The sequence below is a fragment of the Halichoerus grypus genome, chromosome 2 (assembly GCF_964656455.1).
Source record: "Halichoerus grypus chromosome 2, mHalGry1.hap1.1, whole genome shotgun sequence".
Lineage (NCBI taxonomy): Eukaryota > Metazoa > Chordata > Mammalia > Carnivora > Phocidae > Halichoerus > Halichoerus grypus.
Window position 1 is genome coordinate 120132451 of NC_135713.1, and position 26615 is coordinate 120159065.

At 43.7% G+C, this 26615-nt stretch overlaps 1 protein-coding gene and 1 non-coding gene across 2 annotated transcripts in view; one reads left to right on the forward strand and one right to left on the reverse strand.

Moving 5' to 3' along the window:
* SIL1 (SIL1 nucleotide exchange factor) overlaps positions 1-26615 on the forward strand; it is a 249978-nt gene that overhangs the window by 3079 nt on the left and 220284 nt on the right. The window lies entirely within an intron of this gene.
* Positions 10641-10747, reverse strand: LOC118533547 (U6 spliceosomal RNA). The gene has a single exon (XR_004916276.1). It is a non-coding gene; the product is annotated as a U6 spliceosomal RNA (small nuclear RNA).

The window sequence follows — 26615 nt, forward strand, 5'->3', positions numbered from 1 at the left end:
TCCATACCCTTCATTTTCTCACCAACTCCACCCCCACAATGTCCAAATTGGCCCTCCAATGCTGAAACCATTTGCCAGAAATTCATTAAGCTGAACACATGGGAAATTACAGAGGAGATTTCACTTGTCACTTAGGCTCAAATATAGCAAGTAATTTTAAAAGGACAGTGGCAAGAGGCTATTTTTATCTTGCTTGTTTGTGCTGAGTTTTCTTATCTTGCTGTCTCTCAGTCTCTTCCTAGCTACCTCTCTTCTCCTTCTTTAAATTAAATGTTGGCCTTTTAAATCTTTTTCTCGGATTCTCTTATCTTGTTTTACAGAGTCTTCTCCTTCTGTCCTCATCACACATTCAGTCAACACATATTGAGTATCTACCACATGGCAGGCCCTATGGTAGGCACTAGGAGAGATGGAGTGATGAATAAGACAAACATGGTCCTTACCATTATGATTACAGTCCGATGAGGCAGGTGGACATCAGGTGGAATGAGTTCAAATTTGGTCACAGCAAAGACTTGAGGGAGTTATTTGCACTTTTATGATGTTAAGTGTACCCCCCGGTAAATGGGCATGTAAAAATCGCCAGAATCCCAGCATGTTTGTGGGGTTAGGGAATAAATCTAATATATCACAAGGAATGGAAAAAAAACAAAGATCCAGGTTTGTGTGTGATACAGTCAAGCCCCCTGGGTAGAGAGAACATGGATTTGGGAGTCATATGTTGGTGAGATTCTAACTCCACCACCTTACATGTCAGCTATTGACTTTAAGTGACCTCTGGACATCAGTACCTTCACCTATAAAATGGGAATTATAATCTCTACATTTTAGGTTGTTGTGAAGATGGAATGAGATGTCTTATATAAGGGACCAGGCAGGTGCTCAACCTATGTTACTTTCTTTCTCATGACCTCCCTACCCCACTTTGAATCACACACTTGGAAAAAAGAAAAAAAAAAAAAAAAGAGCCCAGTCTCCCAGCTGGTGGGAAGTGGGGTTCCTCAAATAATATTCACCAATCATATGCCCAGAGAGATGGATTATAACCATATTGATTAGTATAAATTGCTCTATACATGCAACTTAGGACAGTCAAATCCCTCCCTTCTTCTTTGGTAAAGGAAAGGCAGTAAAAAATGAAGTTATAGGGAAAAGACTGAAATGAGATGTAACAAAGGACTTCCTAGCCATGAGGGCTGAAAGTGTGAGTGGATGCCTGAGAGACCTGCATCCTTTCCGGTTAGTGTGTGGACTGGGCTGGGGCAGGCCTACCTGGAGGTCAAGAATAAACCTGCCGACCTCTTCCTCTCCCGCTTAGCTTAGGGAGTCTTCAAGGGAGGAGCTGTAGCTCCTCTCCCTTTTCCAAGCCAGGCGTGCTGGGGGAGGTGAACGCTGCCGGGAAGGCTATTGCTCCCGAGGAAAGGAAAAATGGCAGCTGCCATTTCAGGCACTTAATAAGTACACTAAATTGAGAAGCTGCTGATTTGGTTTACCTGATTCCTCCCTGATAAAGGAGAAATCTCTTCAGTCAGAGGTTTCCTGAAGCTGAAAAGGAAGCCTGAGCTCCAACTGCGGAAATTGGCAGAGGCAACACTCAAAGGAGTAAGCTGGGCTCCGTGGGCAGCACCAGGATTCTTGGATTCCTCCCCCGCCCTCCAGCCCTGGGAAACTTCAGGTTGCCTTTGTTCTGCAGAGTTATTTTCAACGGGGATGAGTTTAGTTGTCCTTTTCTCCCTTCACCACCATTTTTCTTTCTTCTTCCTTTTCCTTGTTCTCCCTTTCCCTCCCCCCTCTCTCTTCCCTCCTCCTTTTTCTTTTTCTCCTCCTCCTCCCTCCTGCGGATCTCCGTTTCAGCTGTTGGATCTCATTGCCCACCCCACTCGGATTTGTTTCAGGAACTTTAGAATTCCTTCTTGATCTAAAGTAGCAATACCATCCTGACAACACAGGCGCTGCTCTGTGTGTTTTTGTAGAGATCAAGACCAAGTTTAGTCAGGTGCTTTAGGAAAAGACCTTTCCTGCGGATTTTCAGAGCCTTTCATATGCTAATGGTTGTGAATGTCCAAAAGGAGTCATTGGATTACTGGAACCCAAATTTCCCAGATCTCTTTTTATTTCCCCCAACCCCAAAGACTATATCCTGAGACACATGACATGGCCTTTGGAAAACATTTCAGAAACATATATTATATGTTAGATTTTTAAAAATTTTTGTAACGTTCATTTATTGATTTCTACACCTACACTATAGGTAGGACAGGAGGTTATAATAATCTCACTTTACAGATGAGTAAAACTGAGGCTCAGAGAGTAATACATGCCTTTCTTATAGTAACGTAGCTAGCCAGCAAGCAACAAAGCTAGGTCTTGTTATTCATGGTTCTAGGCTCTCTGCACTGTCTTACACTGCGTTTAAATATAATATACATGTGACATCATAACTTGGCATGTGATATATGAGATGGCATCTAGGAGATATACATGCTGTAATTGATGAATTATGACAATTTCCCCCATTCAACTGAATATGTATCACACATCTGTTATGTGCATCACTAATCACTAGTCCAGGTGCTAGGGCTAGAGCAGTGACCAAAATAGACAAAAACACAAATTATTGCCTTCATGGAATTTACATTCAAGGGGAGAGATAGAAATTATAAGATAGGGCACCTGGGTGGCTCAGTCAGTTAAGCGTCTGCCTTCAGCTCAGGTCATGATCTCAGGTCCTGGGGTCGCGCCCCATATGGAGCTCCCTGCTCGGCAGGGACTCTGCTTCTCCCTCTCCCTCTGCCACTCCCCCTGCTTGTGCTCTCTCTCTCTCTCTCATGCTCTCTCTCTCAAATAAATAAAATCTTTTAAAAAATTATAAGATAAATATATAAAATATATTTTATTTTATATGTTATATAATCATAAGGGCTAAGGATAAAAATAGGGAAAAGAATAGGTACGTGTAGGAGCTGCAGTTCAGGTGTGCATAGGATCAAGGAAAGCTACATTGAAAAGTCTACATGTGACTACAGACCTCAAGGAGATAAGGGAGTGACTGACTGTGCAGAGATTTAGGGGTAGCTGGGAAGGGGCTCCAGGAGAGAGAAAAGCAAATTCAATGGGCCAGAGTGAAGCAGGAGTGAGCCTTGGGTGAGGCTGAGCTGGGAAGAGGGTGGGGTAGAAGGAGATGAGTTAAAAAGGGGGTAGGGTCCACATATTAGATCTTATAAGGAAATGAAGTGATATAATGCAGATGATATGCCATGATATTATAATAATAATACCATATGACAGATTTATTATGTTGCTGCATAACAAATTACCCCAAACTTTGAACATTTATCTCAGTTTCTGAGGGTAAGGAAATGGGAGTAATTCAGCTGAGCTGGCTCAGGGTCACTCATGAGTTTACAGTCAGGCTGCCTGCCAGGGCTAGAGTCATCTGAAGGCTTCCCAAGGGGATCTGCTTGAGTGTCACTCATGTGGCTATTGACAGAAGACCTTAGTTTCTTACCACAGGAGCCTCTCCATAGGGCTGCTCGCAACATGGCCACTGGCTTCCTTCAGAGTAAGTGATGAGGGAGAGAGGCAGACAGACAGAGGGAGGGAAAGAGCGACATGAAGAAGGAAGCCACAGTCTTTTATAATCTAATCTTGGAAGTTACACACCATTACTTCTGTCATATTCCACTGGCCACACAGATTAACCCTTATACTTTGTAGGAGGGGGACTATAAGTGGGTGACTTTCAGGAGATGGGGATCATTGTGGAATCACCTCAGAGGTTGACCTCCTCAGCTGGTTTGCAGGAATTTTCCTCAAGCTAACCCTCAGTTGAACAAATATCAAAAATAGGCGCCTGGCATTGGTGTGGCCCCTACACTGGAGCTCATAACCCTACTTGGGTTGAGGCCTGAAAAGGGACAACACAGCAGGAACGTCAGAAACCCGCTGAGAGTCTGAAGGTCTTATTTCAATTCAGCATGCGCATGCTTATTTCTTCAAAGCCCCACTTTCTCTAGGCCTGGCCTCATTATTTCATTCACCCAATTAATATAACTGGGAATAATCTTACTTAAACCTGCAAAGAAAAAAAAAAAGGTTTGAGGAGAGCTGTGGAACTTCAAAGGCAGGCTGGGACCTCTCTGGGCAATTTAATCTGGAGACAACACTGGACTTTGATGAAGGGCAGAGCCAACCTACCCATCCCTCCAGAACCCTGAGGTACCTTCCTGTAAAAGAGAGGCATCCTGCCTTGTCTAAGGAGAATGACGACAGGGAACAGAGCAGTTGCTCTGTCCCTGACGCCCAGTACTGGGTCTGTCCACAGACAAGGACATGGCTCTTCTGAGCCCCAGGTGGGCCCCCTTCCCAACTCCTGCCCTGATTGGCCTTGGTTGTGCAGCCAGAGTCGGCCAGTTTCCTGAATTGAGCAGCAGATGGCATCACAGCCTCAGGAGCGAGCGGCTGAAGCTGCTGGCAAGAGCAGGGCGCGATTAGCAACTCAGCCTCGTGCTTGGCATCTGGGGGCTCCTGGGGGTGGGGGCTGCTTCCCCAGCTCCCAGTTCAGAGGAGTTTGTGCTGTGCCTGCAGATTGGCATAGTGTTAGGCTGGTATCTCAGAGAGCAGAGCCTGGAGCCCCCAGTGAGGAAACAGATGGTGAACACAGGGTCTTTTCTATGATCTTTTCTGAAAAAGATGAAAATCAGGGACTGCTGTTCCCAGACCAACTGCGTTTTTCCATCACTGCCTGTCCCTACTCATGAGGGTCACATGGAGTATATCCTGGCTTGGGGGCTGGCGGGTCCCTGGCAGAAGCCTCCTGGGCCAGATGGGGCCAGAGATAATTTGAGGGATCATCTAGGGAATCCCAAGAAGTCAAAACTGAATCCTTCCCAGCACTCCCCTCAGTGACCCAAATGAGAGGGGCAGGGCTCAGTCCTGCAGTCCTTTGGTCCGCCTTCGTCTCCTTCTCTGTCCGTTGTGTTTCTGACTCCTCTTCTTCCTACTCTGTGTTCACTTTTCCTCTCCTTCCTTTCTCCTCTGTTATCCCTATCCATTTATGTCTTTCCCTCTGTCGATCTCTTTCTTTCTCGGTTCCAGGGTAGAGAAAAAAGCCAGTTGCCAGACTTGCTGGATGTAGGCACTGGGCTGCAACACCATGTCCACTCTCCTCCCTCCCTCCCATTTCCCACCACTGCTGGATGGCTAGTCCCATGGAGACCTAGACAAAGGGAGGTCTAGAGGTCACCAAGAGTATATGTTCTCTTTCCACAGAGGCTGTAGTTTGTAGACAGGAAAGCCCTCAGGGGCTTCCCAGTAGGACTGAGGTCCACTGAACCTCCTGTTTACTAGGCACCCATATATGCCAATAGAATGTGAGCTTGAGGGCAGCTACCGTGTTCACTGCTGCATCCAAAGTATCTATTATATAGTAGCTATTCAACAAAAATGTGTTAAAAATAATGAGAATTAACAAATAAAAGAAGATGGATGGAAGGTGAATGCTGACCTCTGTATTAGGCACTGGAGTACATTCAAGGTGCCATCCCCATCCATCAGCAGAGAGGAACACGCAGGGAAGCAATCACCCATAATCCAGAATAGTAACCATGAGGTGGCAGTGGTAGAGATTACAGTGGGTGCCTAAGTCCACATTGTGAAGACAGGGAAGGCTTTGTTCACTCACCAATTCAACAGTTTTTCATGGAGAGCCTACCAGTACTAGACTCTGGGTTATATCTGGGAAGAAGGTAGGCTCCTAGGTGGGTGTGGGAAACATATGAGCTAACAGATAGGTAGTAACAGACCAGATAGATGCTGTCCTAGGGGAAATCATGGGCAGTGGGGGCAGAAAGCAGAGGCATCTTGCTTCATCAGGGGGGTTCTGGAAGGCTCTGTAGTGAAGTGAGTCCAAGCTGAGATCTGCCTGAAAAGTTAGTAGAAGTCAGCTGGGGGAGAAGGAGGGAAGAGAGTTCCAGCCAAGGGAGCATTACCTAGTCAAGAGAGAACAGGCAGTTTTCAAGGAACTGAGTGAAAGTGTCAGGAAATCTGGCTTGAGTACCAGTAGGGTGGTGGGCAGGGCCGGAAGACATGAAGCAAGAGAAGTGGGTGGGAGCAGGGTAGAAGAAGCACGCAAACCAGGTTGAGTTATGAGTTTACCTTCAGGGCATGGGAAACCATTTGAAAGTTTTAAGAAGGGAAGTGATAAGATCAAGTTTGGATTTTAGAGAGGTTACTCTGGGTGCAGTGTGGGCACTGGATGGCGTAGGGCCAGAGAAGCATCCTAAAGGCCAGTGAGGGAACAGTCCAGACAAGAGATGAGAGCCTGAGTGATGATGACATCCCTGGGGCTGGAGATCATGTTTGAGCCAAGCCTGAGGAAAAACTTGGGATAGGAAGGATGCTGGCATTCCAGAGAGAGAAAATGCACATACAAAGATTTCAGGAATTTGGCATGTTTGAGGAAGCACATGGTTATATATTTGTAGCCTGTGAGAGGGCACAGGGGTAGGTGTGGGAGATGAGCTAGAGAGGAGCTAACCTTTGCTGAAGAGCCTTAGAAGCCCAGGGTCAGGCCGGATCCTTTTTGTTAGAGTTGGAGAGCACAGGGTGAGTAGGTAGAGCCTTTCTCTCTAGACACTCAAATTATCTGCAGAGCTTCCAGAGTGTCCCGCTCCATCCAGGCATTTTCAGAACAAATGTATCACCTAGAACCTGAAAGACAAGGACAAACCGTATATAATGAGGTGAAGGAGGATGTAGGAACTGGAGTAAGCAAGTGGATCAGGACAGGGCATGGGGAGAATGGGAGACACTTCCTGCCAAGCAGAGAGAGCAGCAAGGCTGGGTGAGAGAGGTCCCATCAGAACCTGGAAATCCCAGTTCCAGAATAGTCTGGTTCTGTACTCGCTCTCCCCAGTTCTACCTCCTGACCTCAAAGACCTCCTTACAGGCATCTCCCCCAAAGAAGACGTTTCCCCCAAAGAAGAAATTTGCAAAAAGGTAGAGAGCAGGGACCAATTGGTGTAATGATTAAGAAATTGGGCTCTGCTTCTTCCTTAGTTTCCAACAGGAAACTGGAGTCATTTTCCTTACCTGAAGTGGGGACAATAACACCTACCTCATCAGTGCTGAAAGGTGGAAATGAGGTAATATGAACAGAAAACTAACACAGTGAAGGTTCTCAATAAATCTTTGGTGTTATTAAGATTCTAGTATGAGACAAATGGGGTGGGGTGGGGGGGCAGAGAGAAATAGGAAGGGATGTAAGTAAGGAGGGCTGAGTGAAAGGGGAGTGAGTTCCAATCTGTGCAGAATTCTTCAGTGGCTTCCATGGCCTGTGGGACAAAATCCTCCACCAGGGCTGATTCCTGCCTACCTGTCCTGCCTCATCTCCCGTGGCTCCCAACCTCACTTTGTAGACTGAACCGGATCCTACCACCTGTGATTCCCAGAACAGAGCAAGCTCTTCAAGCCTTTCCGTGAGCTGTTGTGGAGAAAAAAAATACCCCTCAAACCTGTCTTCATACCAAATATTAGGAAGCGTGAGCTACCTGGAACAGATGTTGGGAAGGGACCCAGGATGTGTATATTGTGGGGAAGGGGTGGAGGACTAAGGGAGGGAGGAGCAGGGGAAAGTTAATATGGCTCAAATAAATGGCATTTGACCCAGTACTTAGGTGAGACAGAGGGGCAGGTAGGCCGATGTGCATGCTTCTCTTGGTGGTGAGGCCAAGACTGGAGGAGAAGAGAGAAAGGGCAGAGGTTTAAGGGAGTCCCAGGATACGCCTGGTTTTCCACCTCCTCCCGTGTTTTCTCTCTTCTTCCTTCCTTTAGGATCTAAATTCCCTAAGAGGGAATTGCAAGCCTGAGAGTGTTGACCTGGGACTGACTTACTCCTTTTAGGAGCTAAGACCCCAGGATACAAAGATCCAGTTATAATTCAGTGTGGGAAATGTGTTATGAAGACTTGTGCTAAGGCCTATGGGGAGCCTGTGGGCTTTGCAGAGGCAGAGAACTAACTGGGCCTTGGCAAAGGAATAGATTATCAAATGGGAAAGGGTTTCCGGGAGGTGAGCACAGCATGAAGGTAAGCAGATTCTGCCTGGTGTCTGTGAGGGTAAAACATATTCTTCACTTCTTCTCCTTTCCTCCATCTCCAGAGTTGAGCTCCTTTGCCTCCTCCCAGGCCACCTTTAGAATCATTGACTGTTAGAGCTGAGAGAAATCTTGGTGATCTTGCAGGTCATCCCAGTCTTTTGAATTTTATATGTGGGGAAACAAAGACCCAGAGGGAGGAAGAAACTTGTGTGAAGTCGCTTAGTGGAGAAGAACTCAGTCAGATTTCAGAGTTTCTGACTCATCTCTGCTTGCATTTCCTAGTTCTACATTGCCTCAGCGTCAACAACTTTGGCCCCCATCCTCCAGGGGCTGGGTTTTGTTTTGTTTTGTTTTTGTCTGGGTGAGGATAGGGAAGGGATTTTTACCTACCCCCCTGTTATCAAAAAATAATAATTACAACTATCCCTTATCAAACATTTACTGTGTGTCAGGCACAGTTCTAGGTGCAAGGGACATACACTAAACGAAGTTTCTCCTTGCATGCAGCTCACATTCTAGGGTGGAGACAGAAGTTAAATAAACAAACATATCATGTGGTGTCACCTGATAGGTGCTATGAAGAAAATTGAGGTTAGAAAGGGGGGTTGAAGGGCGCCTGGGTGGCTCAGTTGGTTAAGCGACTGCCTTCGGCTCAGGTCATGATCCTGGAGTCCCGGGATCGAGTCCTGCATCGGGCTCCCTGCTCAGCAGGGAGTCTGCTTCTCCCTCTCCCACTCCCCCCTCTTGTGCTCTCTCTCTCTCTCAAATAAATAAATAAAATTTAAAAAAAAAAAAAAAAGAAAGGGGGGTTGAGTGTGACTAGAAGGAGGCTATTTTAGATAGTTTGCTCTAAAACTCAGAGGCCTAAAACAGCAATAAATTATTGCTTCACAGTTTCTGAGGTGACCCTCAGAATTCAGAAGTGGCTTAGCTGGGTCATTCTGGCTCAGGGTCTTTCTTGATGTTGCGGTCCAAATGTCAGACAGGACTGCAGTTGCCTGAAACCTTGACTGGGGCTGGAGAATTCTCTTCCAGGATGGTTCGCTCACATGGCTGTTGGCTGGACACCTCCGTCACTTACCACATAGGTAGCCCTCCCCATAGGGCTGTTTGAGTATCCTCATGACATGGCAGCATGCGCATGGTCTAAGAAAGAAAGCAAGGAGGAAGACACAATGCCTTTTTTTAAAAAAACTTTTTATTTAGGAATAATTTTAGATTTACAGACAAGTTACAAAAATAGTACAAAGAGTTCCTTACAAACTTCACTCGGCTTCCTCTAACATTGATATCTTACATAACCATGGTACATTTCTCAAAGTCAAGAGATTAATACTGAGACACTACTATTAACTAAACTACAGACTTTATTCAGATTTCCCCAGTTTTTCCATTAATGTCTTTTCTGTTCCATGATCCAGGCCCGGAGATCACATTGTGTTTAGTCATCATGTTTCCTTAGTCTTCTTTGATCGACAGTAGTTTCCTACTCTTTCTTGTTTTTCATAAACTTTTTTTAAAGTTTTTATTGTAATTCTAGTTAGTTAACATATAGTGTAATCTTAGTCTCAGGTGTATAATACAGTGATTCAACAATTCCATACATCATCGGGTGCTCATCACAAGTGCGCTCCTTAATCCCCCCATCACCTATTTCACCCATCCCCCCACCCACCTCCCCTCTGGTAACCATCAATTTGTTCTCTAGAATTAAGAGTCTGGGGGCACCTGGGTGGCTCAGTCTCTTAAGCATCTGCTTTCGGCTCAGGTCATGATCCTAGGGTCCTGGGATTGAGTCCTCCATCGGGATCCTTGCTCAGTGGGGAGTCTACTTCTTTCTCTCCCAATGCCTGCCACTCCCCCTGCTTGTGCTCTCTGTCAAATAAATAAATAAAACCTTTAAAAAAATAGAATTAAGAATCTGTTTTTTTGGTTTGTGTCTCTCTCCCTCTTTTTTCCCCCTTCGCTTGTTTTGTTTCTTAAATTCCACATTCAAGTGAAATGTGGGAATACCCATTCATATGGTATTTGTCTTTCTCTGATGGACTTACTTTGCTTAGCATTATACTCTCTAGCTCCATCCCCATTTTTGCAAATGGCAAGATTTTATTCTTTTTTTATGGCTGAGTAATATTCCACAACACACACACACACACACACACACACACACACACACATCTTTTTTATCCCTTCATCAATTGATGTACACTTGGGCTGCTTCCATTATTTGGGTATTATAAATAATGCTGCTATAAATATAGAGGTGCATGTATCCCTTTGAATTGGTGTTTTTGTTTTCTTTGGGTAAATACCCAGTCATGAGATTGCTGGATCCTAGGGTAGTTCTATTTTTAACTTTTTGAGGAAACTCCAGCCTGTTTTCCAGAGTGGCTACACCAGTTTGCATTCCTAACAGTGAATAGGGTTCTCCTCTCTCTACATCCTTGCCAACACCTGTTGTTTCTTGTGTTGTTGATTTTAGTCATTTTGACAGGTGTGAGGTGATAGCTCATTCTAGTTTTGATTTGCATTTCCCTGATGGTAAAAACATGGAACCCGTCATGAATTTGTGTGTCCTCCTTGTGAAGGGGCCATGCTAATCGTCTCTGTATCGTTCCAGTTTTAGTATGTGTGCTGCCAAAGCAGGCACTGTTTTTCATAATCTTGACAATTTTGAAGAGTACTGATCAGGTATTATGTAGAATGTCCCTGAATTTGCATTTGCCTGATGTGGTCTCATTACCAAACTAAGGTAATCACAAAATCTCTTGACCTTGTCTTAGAAGTCACATGCTGTTACTTTTACCGTATTCTGTTATTTAGGAGTTAGACACTAAGTCAAGCCAACACTCAAGGGGGTGGGGAGGGTTGTGTTCTACCTCTTGAAGGGAGGAGTATCAGAGATTTTGTGGGCATATTTTAAAATCACCACAGGGGGGTCAAGGAAGGTTTCTCTGACACAGTGACACTTGAACAAAACTTGAAATAAGCAAGGGAACAAGCCATGGAGAGATCAAGATAAAGCTTTGTAGGCACAGGGTACAGCCAGGAAGGGCCTGAGGCAGGAGTATACACAGCAATGTTTGAGAAGTATGTCAGGAAGCCGGTGTGGCTTACCAGAGGCAGCAAGGGGGAGCATGGTAGCATGAGGTCATTAAGTTTGTGGGCTGGGGGTTAGGGAGGTAATGTAGAGCGCTGTAGAACGTAGTAAGGATTTGGATTTTATGCTGAGTGAAATGAGAGCCATTGAAGTGTTCTGAGCAGAACAGTGACATGATTTTAAAGATTTTATTTATTTATTTGACAGAGACAGAGATAGCAAGAGCAGGAACACAAGCAGGGGGAGTGGGAGAGGGAGAAGGAGGCTTCCCACTGATCAGGGAGCCCGATACGGGGCTCGATCATGACCTGAGCTGAAGGCAGACGCTTAACGACTGAGCCACCCAGGCACCCCACAGTGACATGATTTTAAAAGGATCATTCTGTCTGCTGTGTGCATACCCTGTTGATGGGAAGAGCAGAAGTTGGGTATCAGATGAGGAAGAACTCAGTGTTCTTCCAGAAAGAGGCTCTTTCCATAATCCAGGTGAGAGATAATGCTTATTGTCTCAATCCCTAACTCAAGGGCCATTCTGAAGACTAAAGAAGAAAACATCATTAGGGTGCCTGGCATACAGTAGGTGCTAAGCATATCAAAGTCTTAAGGAATAGCAGTATCCTGAGGAAGAAAACGAGTACCTTCCATTGTCTGAAAGAAAATGAAGGTCTGTACAATGTCCTTCTTTTATGTCTAGCATGTGGCCTGGCTCTAGGGATACAAAGAAAAAATTGAGTTCTTGAGTTTGAGGAGCTCAGTCTGGTGGGTTGAACATTGCTGCAAGAAATAATTCCAACTTGACTGGCCAAATGCTACAACTGATTTGGTACAGGAGGCTCTGGTGGGTCTAGGAGGAATGCCTGATTTGGGGAAAGTACCAAAGGACTCATCTGACACCCAACTTCCACCCTTGTCACCTATTATCTCTTCATACAGAAGCCAGACTCCAAATTCAAAGCTGTTTGAATCTCAAGGCCCACATTCCCAGCCACTCTGATATACTACCAACCCTGTGGAGACATGGTCTTCATACACTTATCCCATGGTCTTGCCATTTAAACCTTCAGCAGGCACTGCTATTTAATGGATTGAGGAGTTTTCAAAACCCTAAAGACAGAGGGAAAGTGAGGCTTATTATCCTCTGATTTATATTTATTGCAAGTTGCATTAAATAGCACACACCATGAGAGAGGAAATAGCTCTCTGTTGGGTATTGTATGCCAGTCGTCTCAAGGCTTTGGCAAGGCTTCCCTGGATAAGGATATGGGAAGGTCAGTGCTGTGGTTCTGAGACCCCTCCCTCATAGGCCCACCAGCAGTGGTTCAAAAACCCTGTAAAAAACTCTGTCCATTTTATAGATGGAGAAAAATGCCCTCTGCAGGGGGAAGGCTTTGGTACAAGACTGGACTTCCAGCAATGAAAGTTGGCCTCTGAAATCACCAATTGCCATTTAGTTGGTTGAGCTCTCTCTCAAGAGAGGTATGGGAAAGAGAAGCAAGCTGGGAAGCAAAAAGAACAAGAATGAGAGTGAGACAGAGAACTTGAGGAGTCGAGATGATTAGCAGATGCTGAATTGATTGTGGGATGGGAAGGGGCACAAGACCTGAGGGAAGTGAAAGAAAGAAGGAAGGAAGGAAGGAAGGAAGGAAGGAAGGAAAGAAAGAAAAAGAAAGAAAGAAAGAAAGAAAGAAAGAAAGAAAGAAAGAAAGAAAGAAAGAAAGAAAGAAAGAAAGAAAAAGAAAGAAAGAAAGAAAGAAAGAAAAAGAAAACAACTGAAAAGGATGGAGGAGATAATAGGTTTTTTCCTCACTAAATACACACCAGCTGATAACAGTACCCTCTGTGTCTGTGGAGAGAGAGAGAGCACCTCCAGCACCTGCCCTCCGTCCACCCTCCCCATCACATCACCCTGCGCGGGAGGTGGGGGCTCACTCCCCAGCAGCTTCTCATCCCTTTTTTCCTTCAACAAGTGTTCTTACTAAGAACCTACTTCAGGTCAGAAACTGGTCAAAGGCTGTGAACAAGGCAATAAGCACATAAGTGAGTTAATAAGCCCATTGTAGATAGTGGCAAAATAAAATGGGCGTAACGGGATGGGGTGTTGTCATCCGTGCAATGGCGATATTAACCTGACTGTCCTCACTGGGTTGCTGTGAGGATTAGCGGAATTAATCCATGGAAACACTTAGCACAGTACCTGGCACAGAGTGAGTTCTCGTTGGTGTTATCCGTCCTTCTCCCTTCCTTCCTTCCTTCCTTCCTTCCTTCCTTCCTTCCTTCCTTCCTTCCTTCCTTCCTTCTTTCCTTCCTTCCTTCCTTCCTTCCTTCCTTCCTTCCTTCCATCCTCCTTCTACTTTGCCTAAAGCTCTCCCTTTCTTCCTGTGTCTTCCTCTCTCATTCATCCCCCTCTTTCCAGATCTCTCATCTTCCTCTCTCCCTTTCTCCTTTCTCTCCTTTCCACCCTCCCTTCATAAGGCAATAGCCTTGCTCTTTCCTCCCTAAATTGAAGGGCAGTGTTGTAGTAAAACAAATCGCTGTCAACAAAGTACATTTCCACTGCATTCATCCCCATGCAGAGAAGATTTATCAGGGTCTCTCACCCTGCACTGTTATGTAAATGTGGTAATCCAGTGGAAATATGATGTCTGAGGAGTCTGAGGATAAAGACACCATAAAAACTATCAATTACCCACTGGAGCTTGGGTTTGGTTAACTCACTCACTGCCTTGCCTGTCTTCTGCCTTTCCTCTCTGGGGGAAAACTTGACAGGTGGTGACAGCTTATAAAAAGATGCTTTCTTCCTCCTTGGGTCCTAGGAGGTCATCTGGAGGATCAAATGTTTGTAAAGTGCCTGAGAAATTTTAAAGTGCTACATAATTCAAGGGTATTATTATTTCTATTGTCATGTGGGCCATCTCTGTGCCTCTTCCGTGTGACAGATGTCTGCTCTCTCTGCAAGCCTGGGCTGACCCCACGCTTGGGTTTCTGTAATCTCCTTCTGCCGCCTGAACCTATAAGCAATGCTCCTTCTTTTCGCTCTTTCTAGGTACCCCCTGGTACCCCAGAATCACATTGATGTTTGCCCTGAGTTTAATAGGAAGTTAAGCTCTCAAAAGGGATGAAAATCCTCTAAGTAGCCCACCACAGGAGTAAAGAGTGGGGCAGGTCTGCAAGAGCCATGGGCAGCTAGGAGGGAGGCTAGGGTGAAAGCCCTCAGCCCCCCAGACCTCAGGGCAGCTGTACTGAGAGCTCAGGGGTGCATACGCTGCCCTAGATGACACAGAGGCTGTGCTAGGAGAGGCCTGCCCTGTCCTCCATCCCCAAAGAGGCAGGCAGAAGAGGCTGGTGGTTCAGATCCTAATATCTGAGTCCTGGGTTTGATCCCCATTCTGCTACTTTCCAAATTATTTCTCTCTTACTTTTCTCATTTGCCAAATGGCAGTGATAATAGCATCTTTTCATCTAGTTGTTGTGAGGAATAAATGAAACAAAGCTTGTGAAGCACTTAGCATGTAATAAAATAATTTTGTTGTTGTTTTAAGTGTTGCTTAGAATGCTTTCTATATCATAGGCCCTGTTCCTCAAAGGCCTGGCCATGGGGATACAGACCTTGCCTGGCTACCTCCCCCAGGAAAGGGTCCCTAGGTCTGGGTTGTGCCTGCTTCTCTTGGAAACTCAGCAGCCCCATGAGGGCTGGAGTTGAGGGACCGGAAGAGGCAATAGAAAGGCAAGAAGCGTTTTGGGGGAGGTGGGTGTTTCTTACCCAGAAATGTCAGGAGTCAGAGCTGGAAGTGGGGGAGGTGGCGGGGGTGGGGGGAGGAGGGAAAAAGATAGGATGTCTCTAAGCTGCCAGAATCCGGATGGGGATGCAACTCTGGGGTTCTGGCACTTCCTGCCACCCCCAGTCTTGGGAATGAGTCATTAGAGGGAGGAGTGATGGAGGTGTCACGCTCTGCCCACAGATCATCGGGCTGTTGCCCAAAAGAGGGCTGATGGGAGGGAAAAGGAGAAAATCTTGAGGCTTAAGGGTGGAGAGGAGCTAGGAATAAGGGGAGAGAGGAGGAGCTTCTAAGGTTCAGCTCACCTATTGGCAGCCCAGGGAGGCAGGCCCTAGCCTCCACCTCCCGTACCAGCTTCACTGCCCATCCTGGCCACGAATAATAAATCCACAACTGCTCTTTTGACCTCCGCCTCTGTATTGGGCTGGCTCTCTCCAGTTTTCTCACAGTGGGGTGCTTCACATCCTTTTGCTAACCTACAGTGGGGAAGGGGACAGGGGATCCATTTGTCCCTTTTCCATCTGGCCAACTCTTGAAGTCTCCTCCCCCTTAAAGGCCTTTGCCTCTGACCCTGAGCAACCCGTCTATAACTGTGTCATAGCAACTGGCTCATTTCATTGGGATTATGTTTCTTCAGGAATGCCTGATCCCTTAGCCTTCCAGCTCCTCAATGTCAGGGACTTCTTTATGTCTCTAGAGCCCAGCCAAAGGTTAGACATCAATGTATGGATATGGCCTTGGCCCACAAATACTATATTTTCTCCTTCTTTAGCTCTCTAGTTACTGCTATTCCCAACTCTTTATATTTTCTATTTACTGAGCACTTACTATGTGGCAGGTATTTTTACACATTAATTTATTTAATCCTCACAATGATCTGCCGTAGATGAGAAAACTTTTACAGATGAGAAAACTGAGCTCAGTGAAATTAAGTAACTTGTCCAAGGTCACAGAGTCTCAGGTGTCAGAGCTGAAATTTGCCAGCAAAGCTTTCAGATTTGTTTGTTTGTTTGTTTGTTCGTTTTGAGAGTCTTTTTTTTTAAAGGTTTTATTTATTTATTCATGAGAGACAGAGAGAGAGAGAGGCAGAGGGAGAAACAGGCTCCCCGCAGAGCAGCGAACGTAGGGAGCCTGATGCGGGACTCAATCCCAGGATCCTGGGATCATGACCTGAGTTGAACACAGACACTTAACTGACTGAGCCACCCAGGTGCCGTTTTGAGAGTCTTTTTATAATTTTTTTCACTTCACACCACTAGGATGGCTATAATAAAAAAGATAACAACAAATGTCAGATGGATGTGGAGAAATTGGAACCCTGATGCACCTCTGGTGGGGCGCCTGGGTGGCTCAGTCAGTTAAGCATCTGGCTTTGGCTCAGGTCATGATCCCAGAGTCCTGGGATAGAGTCCCGCCTGGGGTTCCTTGCTCAGCGGAGAGCCTGTTTCTCCCTCTAACTGCTGTTCCCCCTTCTTATATGCTCTCTTTCTTCCTCACTCTCTGACAAATAAATAAATAAAATCTCAAAAAAAAAAGAAAATACAAAAATGAGACCTCTTAGTTGTAATAATTTCATACAGAATTTTTAAATTTTAGTTAATTTTTTCAGATATCTTTTTTAAATTTAAATTTAATTAATATATAGTGTATTATTAGTTTCAGAGGTAGAGTTTAGTGATTCATCAGTTGCATGTAACACTCAATGCTCATTACATCAAGTGCCCTTCTTAATGCCCATCACCCAGTTAGCCCATCCCTCCACCCACCTCCCCTCCTCAGTTTGTTTTCTATAGTTAAGAGTCTCTTATGGTTTGTCTCCCTCTCTGATTTCATCAGATTTTAGTTGATTTTTGAGTTTCCTGTTGCTTTATTGAGATGTAATTTACATACTATACAATTTACCCATTTAAGGTGCACAATTCAATGGTTTTTGGTATATTTTATAGAGTTGTGCAACCGTTACCACAATTAATCCTAGAACATTTTCATCCCTGGAAAAAGAAACCCCATACCCATTTGGAGTCACTATCCATATCCTCTCAACATCCGCAGCCCTAGGCAACCATAAGTCTACTTTTTGTCTCTCTAGATTTGCTTACTTTGGAGATTCCCTATGAATGGAATCACACAATATGTGGCCTTTGTGACTGACTTCTTTCACTTAGCATAATGTTAAGTTTCATCCATGTTGTAGCATTTATCAGTACTTCATTTTTTTCATTGCCAAATAGTATTCCATTAACATTAATGAAATGGAATAGTAGTATTCCATTGTGTGGATATTGTATGGAAATACCATGCAATACCATGTTGTATGATCCATTTATCAATTGATGGAAATTTGGATTGCTTCCCCTTTATGGCTGTTATGAATAATGTTGCTATGAACATTCATGTACAAATTTTTGTATGAACACCTGTTTTCAGTTCCCTTGGGTATGTATCTAGGAGTGGAATTGCTGGACCATATGGTAACTCTATGTTCAACCATTTGAGGAAATGCCAGACTGTTTTCCAAAGCAGATGTAGCATATTACAATCCCACCAGAGGTGCATCAGGGTTCCAATTTCTCCACATCCATCTGACATTTGTTGTTATCTTTTTTATTATAGCCATCCTAGTGGTGTGAAGTAGTATCTCATTGTGGTTTTGTTTTTCATTTCTCTGATGACTAATGATGTTGAACATCTTTTTATGTGCTTGTTGCCTATCTTCTTTAGTGAAATATCTATTCAGATCCTTTGCCCTTTTGAAAATTGGGTTTTTTGTCTTTTTGTTAGTGAGTTGTGGAGTTCTTTATTTTTTTAAAAGATTTTATTTTATTTATTTGAGAGAGAGAGAGAGAGCAGGAACAGGGGAGAGGAGCAGACAGAGAGGGAGAAGACTCCCCACTGAGCAGGGAGCCCAACATGGGCCTTGGTCCCAGGATCCAGAGATAATGACCTGAGCCCAAGGCAGACGCTTAACTGACTGAGGCACCCAGGAGCCCTTTGGAGTTCTTTATATATTCCAGATTTAAGTTCCTTATCTGATACATAATTCTTAGATATATATTTTCTCCCATTCTGTGTTTTATCTCCCACTTTCTTGATGGAATCCTTTGAAGCACAAAAATTTTTAATTTTGATGAAGTCCAGCTTAGTTTTTTCTGTCACTTGTACTTTTGTTGTCATACCTAAGATGGCTTTCCCTAACCCAAAGTCAGAAAGATTTACTTCTAATTTTTTTCTGAGAGTTTTATAGTTTTAGCTTTGTAAGTCTATGATCCATTTTTTATATGGTGTGAAGAAAGGGGTCCAAGTTCATTCTTTTACATGTGGATATCTAGTTGTCCCAGCATCATTTGTTAAAAAAAACTATCTTTTCACCATCAAATTGACTTGACATAAAATCAGCTGACTATAAATGTGAGGGTTTACTCTGAACTCTCAAGTCTATTCCATTGGTCTACATGTCTTTCCTTTTACCAGGACCACACTATCTTGATTATTATAGATTTGTTTAAGGTTTCAATTCAGAAAAGTGTGGATCTTCCCAATGTTGTTCTCTTTTTTCAGGATTGCTGTGGGTATTCTGGGTCGCTTGCATTTCTATGTGATTCTTAGGATCAGTTGTAAATTTCTACAAGGAACCCAGCCGGGATTTTGATAGGGATCGTGTTGAATCTCTACATCAATTTGGAGAGAAAGCCTATGGAATACCTAGTTGGAATACCATACCATCTATCATTTACAATCCAAAAGGAGACAGGAAAATCATTGAAGAGGAGAAAGAGAGAGAAAGAGAGAGGGAGAGTGGGAGAGAAAAAGTGAGGGAGAGGGAGGGAGAGAGAAAGAGGGAAGGAGGAAGAGAATTAAAGAAGAGGAGTGGTCATCCATATGGAACAAGTAGAAATGAATCCATATGTGAGGAGGCCCCAGGCCAATCAAGAGGCAGAATCTTGGGAACACTGAATTCTTCATCACCAGACACATCTTCCGTTAACCCAATTTCAGTTCATATGTTGGTAAATAGTACAGCTTCTTCCTTCCCCAAATCATTTTTTCCCCCTAAGATCTCTTCCATATAACTGGAAGTTATGAGGATGCCTTATATGCCTTCATTTGTGGGATTTAATGGAAGTTCCTGTTGAAAAACCCCAAGTGTCTAATGGAAAGAAATGAATCTCATCCCTACCGCCTTTTCTGCAGTAAGAAGTGCTACAGCCCATTCTTGGTGAGTATTAGGGAAATTAGCCTGCCCTGGGACCTCATTTCTGGGGAGACTGGTGTATGGAAGGTATGCCTGGGTCTCCATGGGTGCTTTGGGGCATGCAGGGTGGGGAATGGGGTTGTAACTCTCTTATAGCCTCATCATCTGGTGAACTTAGCTGGGCCCAAAGTGTCTTGCTACAATCTGTACCTTCTTCTTCTTCTTCTTCTTTTTTTAAATAATTTGTTTATTTTTATTAACATATAATGTATTATTTGTTTCAGGGGTACAGGTCTATGATTCATCCGTCTTACACAATTCACAGCACTCACCATAGCACATACCCTCCAATCCTATCTTCTGTATCTCAACCAGACCATCCTTCTTACTAAGAGCTGGTGAGGGAGTGAGGATATGGGAGGTGGGGATACAGACTAGAGAAGTGAGCTTAATTCCCTCCTAGTGGGTGGAGAAGGGATGATTGAAATTGCTCATTTAGCAAACGATTTAGCCTGCTGTAGAAAATCCTATTAAATCGCAATTCTTATCTCAGTCCGTGGCTCCTGGGAAGAGCAGCTCTGGGCTTTGTGAAGACCTGGGCACAGTCTTTTCTGAATCCAGCCAACCAATCATCAACACTAAGAAGCTAAAATCCAGAGGCAGGGAAACTTCACCAGGTTTCCCTGTCTCTTCCCACCCCTTCACCCTAGTTGCTGCTATCATCCATCAATTATCTGGTTAGTTGAGGCTTTTCTCTGCCCTTTGCAATATAAATAGCAAGCATTTTATGGGTCCCCATTAAGCAATGTGATCAGCATCAATTACCTAATGAGACTCTGGAAAGTCGTGATTTAAAATCCTGTCCTCAATTGTGACTCGGCTTTGTATGCAGCCAATGTGATAATTGCAGTGACATCCAAACTAATGGCACTCCAGATGTGGGGCCTCTGCTCTCAGCCTGGGTTTGGCCCTGGGGAAAATTTGCCCTGTGCCGAAGGTGCTGATCTCTTTACTTTATTCTGAAAGGGAGAGTTTTATTTGTCCTACCAGGGCTCAGGGAGTGATGGCACAGATCAGGGCACAGCTCTGCCCTATGGTTTCAGGGCCTCTGGGCACGAAGACTAGAGGAAAGTGCAAGGACACAGCTCCCGAGGGTGGGCAGTTTTGTCTGTTTTGTTCTATGCTGTTTTCATAGAGCCTAGACTACCTGGCACACAGCAGGGCCTTCATAAATATTTGATAAATGAAGAAATAAAATCCTGGGATGGTCCCTTAGCCAGCAAGCCCTTCTCTTTGCAACTCTTTGCAAGCCCTTCCATGATTCATTGTTTGTGTATAACACCCAGTGCTCTCTTTACTTCCCTGGAAGACATGGAGAGATTTTTGTGTTTAGTGATGATCTTTCCAGTGTGAAGATTTAGTAATTGTCCCATTTGGGCTGGTGGCCTGAGATACAAGTATCCGATGTTGGCAACCTAAAGGTTTTCATCTTTCTTTCAAAACATTCCATCCCTATTCCGAGACAGCCTGGTTAAGGATTACATTCTGGCTTGTTCCCCACCCCCCACCCCACCCCCGCCCCCCAGAGCAACACTGGTGGCTCTTTTCTTCCTCACTTTTCTTTTCTTTTTTTAAATTTTTATGTACTCTCTACACCCAACATGGGGCTTGAACTTACAACCCCGAGATCACGAGTTGCATGCTCTTCCGACAAGCCAGCCAGGTGCCCCTTCTTCCTCACTTTTCTTAGCTCCTCCCTTGGATAAGAAGCAACTTGAAGCCATTTGCCAAATCCATTTGTCAGTTTTCAGTAGTCATTTATTCTGTGTCTCAGCAGCATTTGACCTACTTGGTCCCACCCTTCCTTTTGAAACACTTTCTCCACTTGGTTTCCTTGGCACTAACACTTTCAAGTGTCAGCTTTTATTTTAGGATACTTTTAAATTTATAGAAAAGTTGCAAAGCCACTACAGAATTGTCCTATACCACATACTCAGTCCCCCTCCCGCCCTGCCGTTATCAGCATCTTCCTTTAGTATGGTACATTTGTCACACCTGTTGAGCCAAATTCTAATATATTATTATTATTTTTTTAAAGATTTTATTTATTTATTTGACAGAGAGAGAGACAGCAAGAGCAGGAACACAAGCAGGGGGAGTGGGAGAGGGAGAAGCAGACTTCCCACGGAGCAGGGAGCCAGATACGGGGCTCGATCCCAGGACCCTAGGACCATGACCTGAGCCAAAGGCAGACGCTTAATGACTGAGCCGCCCAGGTGCCCCTCTAATATATTATTATTAACAAAAATCCATATTTGATTCAGATTTTTTTTTTAAAGATTTTATTTATTTATTTGAGAGAGAGAATGAGATAGAGAGAGAGAGCATGAGAGGGGGGAGGGTCAGAGGGTGAAGCAGGCTCCCCGCTGAGCAGGGAGCCCGATGCGGAACTCGATCCCGGGACTCCAGGATCATGACCTGAGCTGAAGGCAGTGGCTTAACCAGCTGAGCCACCCAGGCGCCCTTGATTCAGATTTTTACCTAATGCCCTTTTTTTTGTTCAGGATGCCACATTTCATTTAGTTGTCATATCTCCTTAGGCTCCTCTTGACTATGACAGTTTCTCAGACTTTCCTTGTTTTTTTTTATGATTTTATTTATTTATTTAACAGAGAGAGAGAGAGAGAGAGAGATATCAAAAGAGGGAACACAAGCAGGGGGAGTGGGAGAGGGAGAAGCAGGCTTCCCGCTGAGCAGGGAGCCCGATGCCGGGCTCGATCCCAGGACCCTGGGATCATGACCTGAGCGGAAGGCAGATGCTTAACGACTGAGCCACCCAGGTGCCCCCAGACTTTCCTTGTTTTTGAAGATTACTGGCCAGGTATTTTGTAGAATGTCCCTGAATTGGGATTTGTCTGGGTTTTTCCTATGATTAGATTAGGGTTACATGTTTTCGGGAGGAAGACTATAGAAGTGCCATTTTCACTATATCCTATCAATTGACATGATTTATTTCTATTGATGTTAACCCTGGTTGAGTTTAAGTTTGCCAGGTTTCTCTGCTATAAAGTTACTCTTCCACCATCCCTGCCCTCCTTCCTTACTATACTCTTTGGAATGAAGTCACTATATACAGTCCACATTTAAGGAATCCTTGAAGGCAGAGTATCTCCATACATTATTTGGAATCCTATAAAGGGGATTTGTCTCTTCTCCATTTATTTGTTTATTTAGTCAATTAATTTATATCAGTATGAGCTCATAATTACTTATTTTACAGTCAGGTTACAATCCAGTAAACTTTATTTTTTTTTTAAATTTTTATTGTTATGTTAATCACCATACATTACATCATTAGTTTTTGATGTAGTGTTCCATGATTCATTGTTTGTGTATAACACCCAGTGCTCCATGCAGACCGTGCCCTCTTTAATACCCATCACCAGGCTAACCCATCCTCCCACCCCCCTCCCCTCTAGAACCCTCAGTTTGTTTTTCAGAGTCCATCGTCTCTCATGGTTAAACTTTATTTTTTTGCTCAAATCTTTCCACTTTTGGTTATTGGGAGCTCTTTCACTTAGCTATGTCCCTTTGATATACTTCCATCACTGGGTTTTTGTTTGAGCCCTTACTTTCTTTCTGACACTGCAAGATGCTCCAGGCTTATATTATGTATTTCCTGCCCCCACTCTAGAATCAGCCATTTCTCCAAGGAGCTCTGTTGTTGTTGTTTTTTTTCCATAACAAAAGAGTTTCATTCCCTGAAATTATATTATTTCCTTGCATTCTATCTGAATCTCCCACTAGAACATTAGGTCCTTAAACAGGACCTTTTCTGCTTATTCACTGCTGAATCCTGATTACCTAGAATAGTGTCTGGCACACAAGAGGATATCAATAAAAGTGTAGTGAATGCGGGGCGCCTGGGTGGCTCAGTCGTTAAGCGTCTGCCTTCGGCTCAGGTCATGATCCCAGGGTCCTGGGATCGAGCCCCGCGTCGGGCTCCCTGCTCCGCGGGAAGCCTGCTTCTCCCTCTCCCACTCCCCCTGCTTGTGTTCCCTCTCTCTCGCTGTGCCTGTCAAATAAATAAAATCTTTAAAAAAAAAAAAAAAAAAAAAAAAAAGTGTAGTGAATGAATGAATAAGACCAAGTATTATGCCTTTTATATACATGTATTCTTTTTTTAAAATTCAAGTATAATTAACATACAGTGTTATATTAGTTTCAGGTGTGCAATGTAATGATTCAGTAATTCTATACACTGCTCCGTGTTCATCATGACAAGTGTACTCTTAATCCCATTCACCTATTTCACCCATCCCCCCACCCACCTCCCCTCTGACAATCTTTCAGTTTGTTCTTTGTGTTTAAGAGTCTGTTTTTTTGTTTGTTTGTCTCTTTTTTTCTTTGTTCATGTGTTTTGTTTCTTAAATTCCACATATGAGTAAAATCATATGGTATTTGTCTGTCTCTGACTGACTTATTTCACTTAGCATTATACCCTCTAAATCCATCCATGTTGTTGCAAATGGCAAGATCTCATTCTTTTTTTTTTTTTTTTTTTTTTAAAGATTTTATTTATTTATTTGAGAGAGAGAGAATGAGAGACAGAGAGCATGAGAGGGAGGAGGGTCAGAGGGAGAAGCAGACTCCCTGCCGAGCAGGGAGCCCGATGCGGGACTCGATCCCGGGACTCCAGGATCATGACCTGAGCCGAAGGCAGTTGCTTAACCAACTGAGCCACCCAGGCGCCCCGATCTCATTCTTTTTTTAATGGTTGAGTAATATTCTATTGTGTGTATCTATCTATCTATCTATCTATCTATCTCACATCTTTATCCATTCATCTATAGATGAACACTTGGGTTGCTTCCATATGTTGGGTATTGTAAATAATGCTACAGTAAACAGAGGGGTGCATATATCTTTTCAAATTAGTATCTTCCTTTTCTTTGGGTAAATCTCCGGTAGTGGAATTACTGGATCATATGTATACATGCATTCTTCAAGATGCTTTGACACTTCTAAGAATTTGATCGATCAAAGGATAGATGTAGAGATGGATGGACATATGGATATATGAATCAAAAAATGGATGAATGAATGACTGAACAGATGGATAGATTATTAGATGTATGAATGAATTGAGAAATGGCTGGAAAATGGTGTTACCACTTTGCACTCCAGTTATTCATGATAGAAAGTGAGTGGTGAGGGGCCTCGTTCTTGATTCCTTCCACACTTTCTTCTTCCACGTTCAATCAAGTGCTAAGTCCTGCCAATTTTACATCTCAAATACTTCTTAAATCTATTTCCTGTTTTTCATTTCAACTGCTCATTGCCCTAGTGCACACTCTCTTCATCTCTTGCCTGGATGTTGTTATAGCCTCCTACCTCATCTCTCTGCCTTCAGCCTTGTTCCCACCCCCACAAGCATCCGCATTCCTGCCAGAGGGATCATTCTAAAATACAGCTATGCCTGTGTTACTCCGCTGCTTAAACCCTTAGGGTAAAGTCGAAACTCCTTTAGCGTGATATAAAGCACCTTGGATGACCTGGATCTTGGCCATCTCTCTAGCCTCTCTTCTGCCATTCTCTACCTTGCACTGATTTGTATGCCTCAAAAATACCAAATTGCTTGTAGTTCCCACCAGGGAGCATGCTGTCTCCCTGCTCTGTCCTTTGCTGATAGTCATCCCCCTGCCTGGAATGCCCTTTCCTCACATCCATGGTTTAGAATTCTTACGTGTTTCAAGTTGAGAAACAGTTACAAAGCATGTAACTTTGCAGTTGTGATTATGCTTCTTAACAGGGCCAGGACTAGGGTGCCAAGTTTAAGGAGAGTTGTACAGGTGACAGTGAACACACCCTCCACTTTTGTGCCCTTGCTATCTCACTTGACTCACCCTAGTCCTGGTCCTAGTCTTTTCTAGACTGGGAGCCTCCTGAGGGCAAGAACTTTGTCTCTTATTCCTATAATCCCTAGTTCAAGGACTGGTGCCAGGCAGGTGCTCAGTATATGTGGGAGGGAGGGAGGAAGGATGAATTGGAGGTCTACGGCCTAGGCCTTGAGTCCAGACTCTACATCTTACTAGCTATGGGAATCTGAACAAGTTTCTCTCTGTTCCTCAGTTTCTTCATCTGTGGAGAAGTAATAATAATAATGAATATCTCTATTAGAGGATTATCTTTCCATTTTAAGGGAGATTATCCATTTCTCCAAAATTTTAAGATTTATTGACCTAAAATAAAGTTTTTTACAGTATTCCCTCATGACTAAATTTTCTGCCATATCTTCAGGTATGTATCCTTTAAACATTTGTTGATATTGTTTATTAGGCCTTCTCTTTTTCTGGATTGAGCTTATCAAAATGTTTTCTAGATCCTCTATAGTATCTCTGTTTTCTAATTCATTAATTTTTGTTTTTGTCTTATGATTTCTTCCTCCTACTCTCTTTTGGATTAAGCTGTTCTTTTCTAACTTCTTGAGTTGGATGCTGTGTTTCAGCTTTTGATTTTCTTATATAAACATTTAAATCCATACATTTCCCTTTAAGTACCACTGTATCTGCCTTCCACAGCTACCTTTCATTTCTAAATAGCTCCATTTTGATTTATCTTTTTGTCCCATGAGTTTAGAAGTGTTTCCAAATGCATGGGGGCCTTGTTATCTTTCTGTTGTTAAGTTCTATTTTGATTAGAGAAAGTAGTCTATTGATTTTTTTTTTTTTTAATCTGATGAGATGAGCTCTCAGGACTAGTATGTGATCAGTGCTTTAGATGTCACATGGGTGCTTGAAAGGATAATCGTTGGGTGCCTCATGGGATTACTGTGAAGATAAATATTAGATAACACCTATACAGCTCTTAAAACAGCGCTTAGCACTTAGTAACATCTCAAGAAGCAGTGGCTCTCATTGTTGGTTTGTTATTGTTGGTGGATGACGATCTTAGTTGTTCCTCTGTGTGTCACTAGGAGCTCTGGGAATTAGGGAAATTGAGCCCTTTCCTGCAAGTCAGCGCTCTACAGTTTAACATCTATACTGGCTGCAAGGTCAATTACTCTTTGACACTCACAGAAAGTACCACTCAGCTCATTATGGGAAAAAGAGCCCAGAGTTTGAATCAGTCTGACCAGTGCTGGGGCCCTGGCATGGCCCCTCACTAGTCGTGTGACACTTCCCTTCCCCCAAATTCTACTTTTCTTACTGGGGTTTGATCTTGGACATGCAGGGTTGTTGAGAAGATTAAAGTGAAAGCCTTCAACACAGGACTGGATACAAAGTAGACCTCTGATAGTATTGCTTTGTTTTCCTTTCCTTCCACTGAGCCTGCAGGAACAGAGAGGAAGGAGGTTAGAGCTGTAATATTGTAGCCATTTCTCCTCTCCTCTGCTGGACTTCTCTCCTAGAAAGCCTCCTTATCATCCCTGCAAGGCTGCATTTCTTTG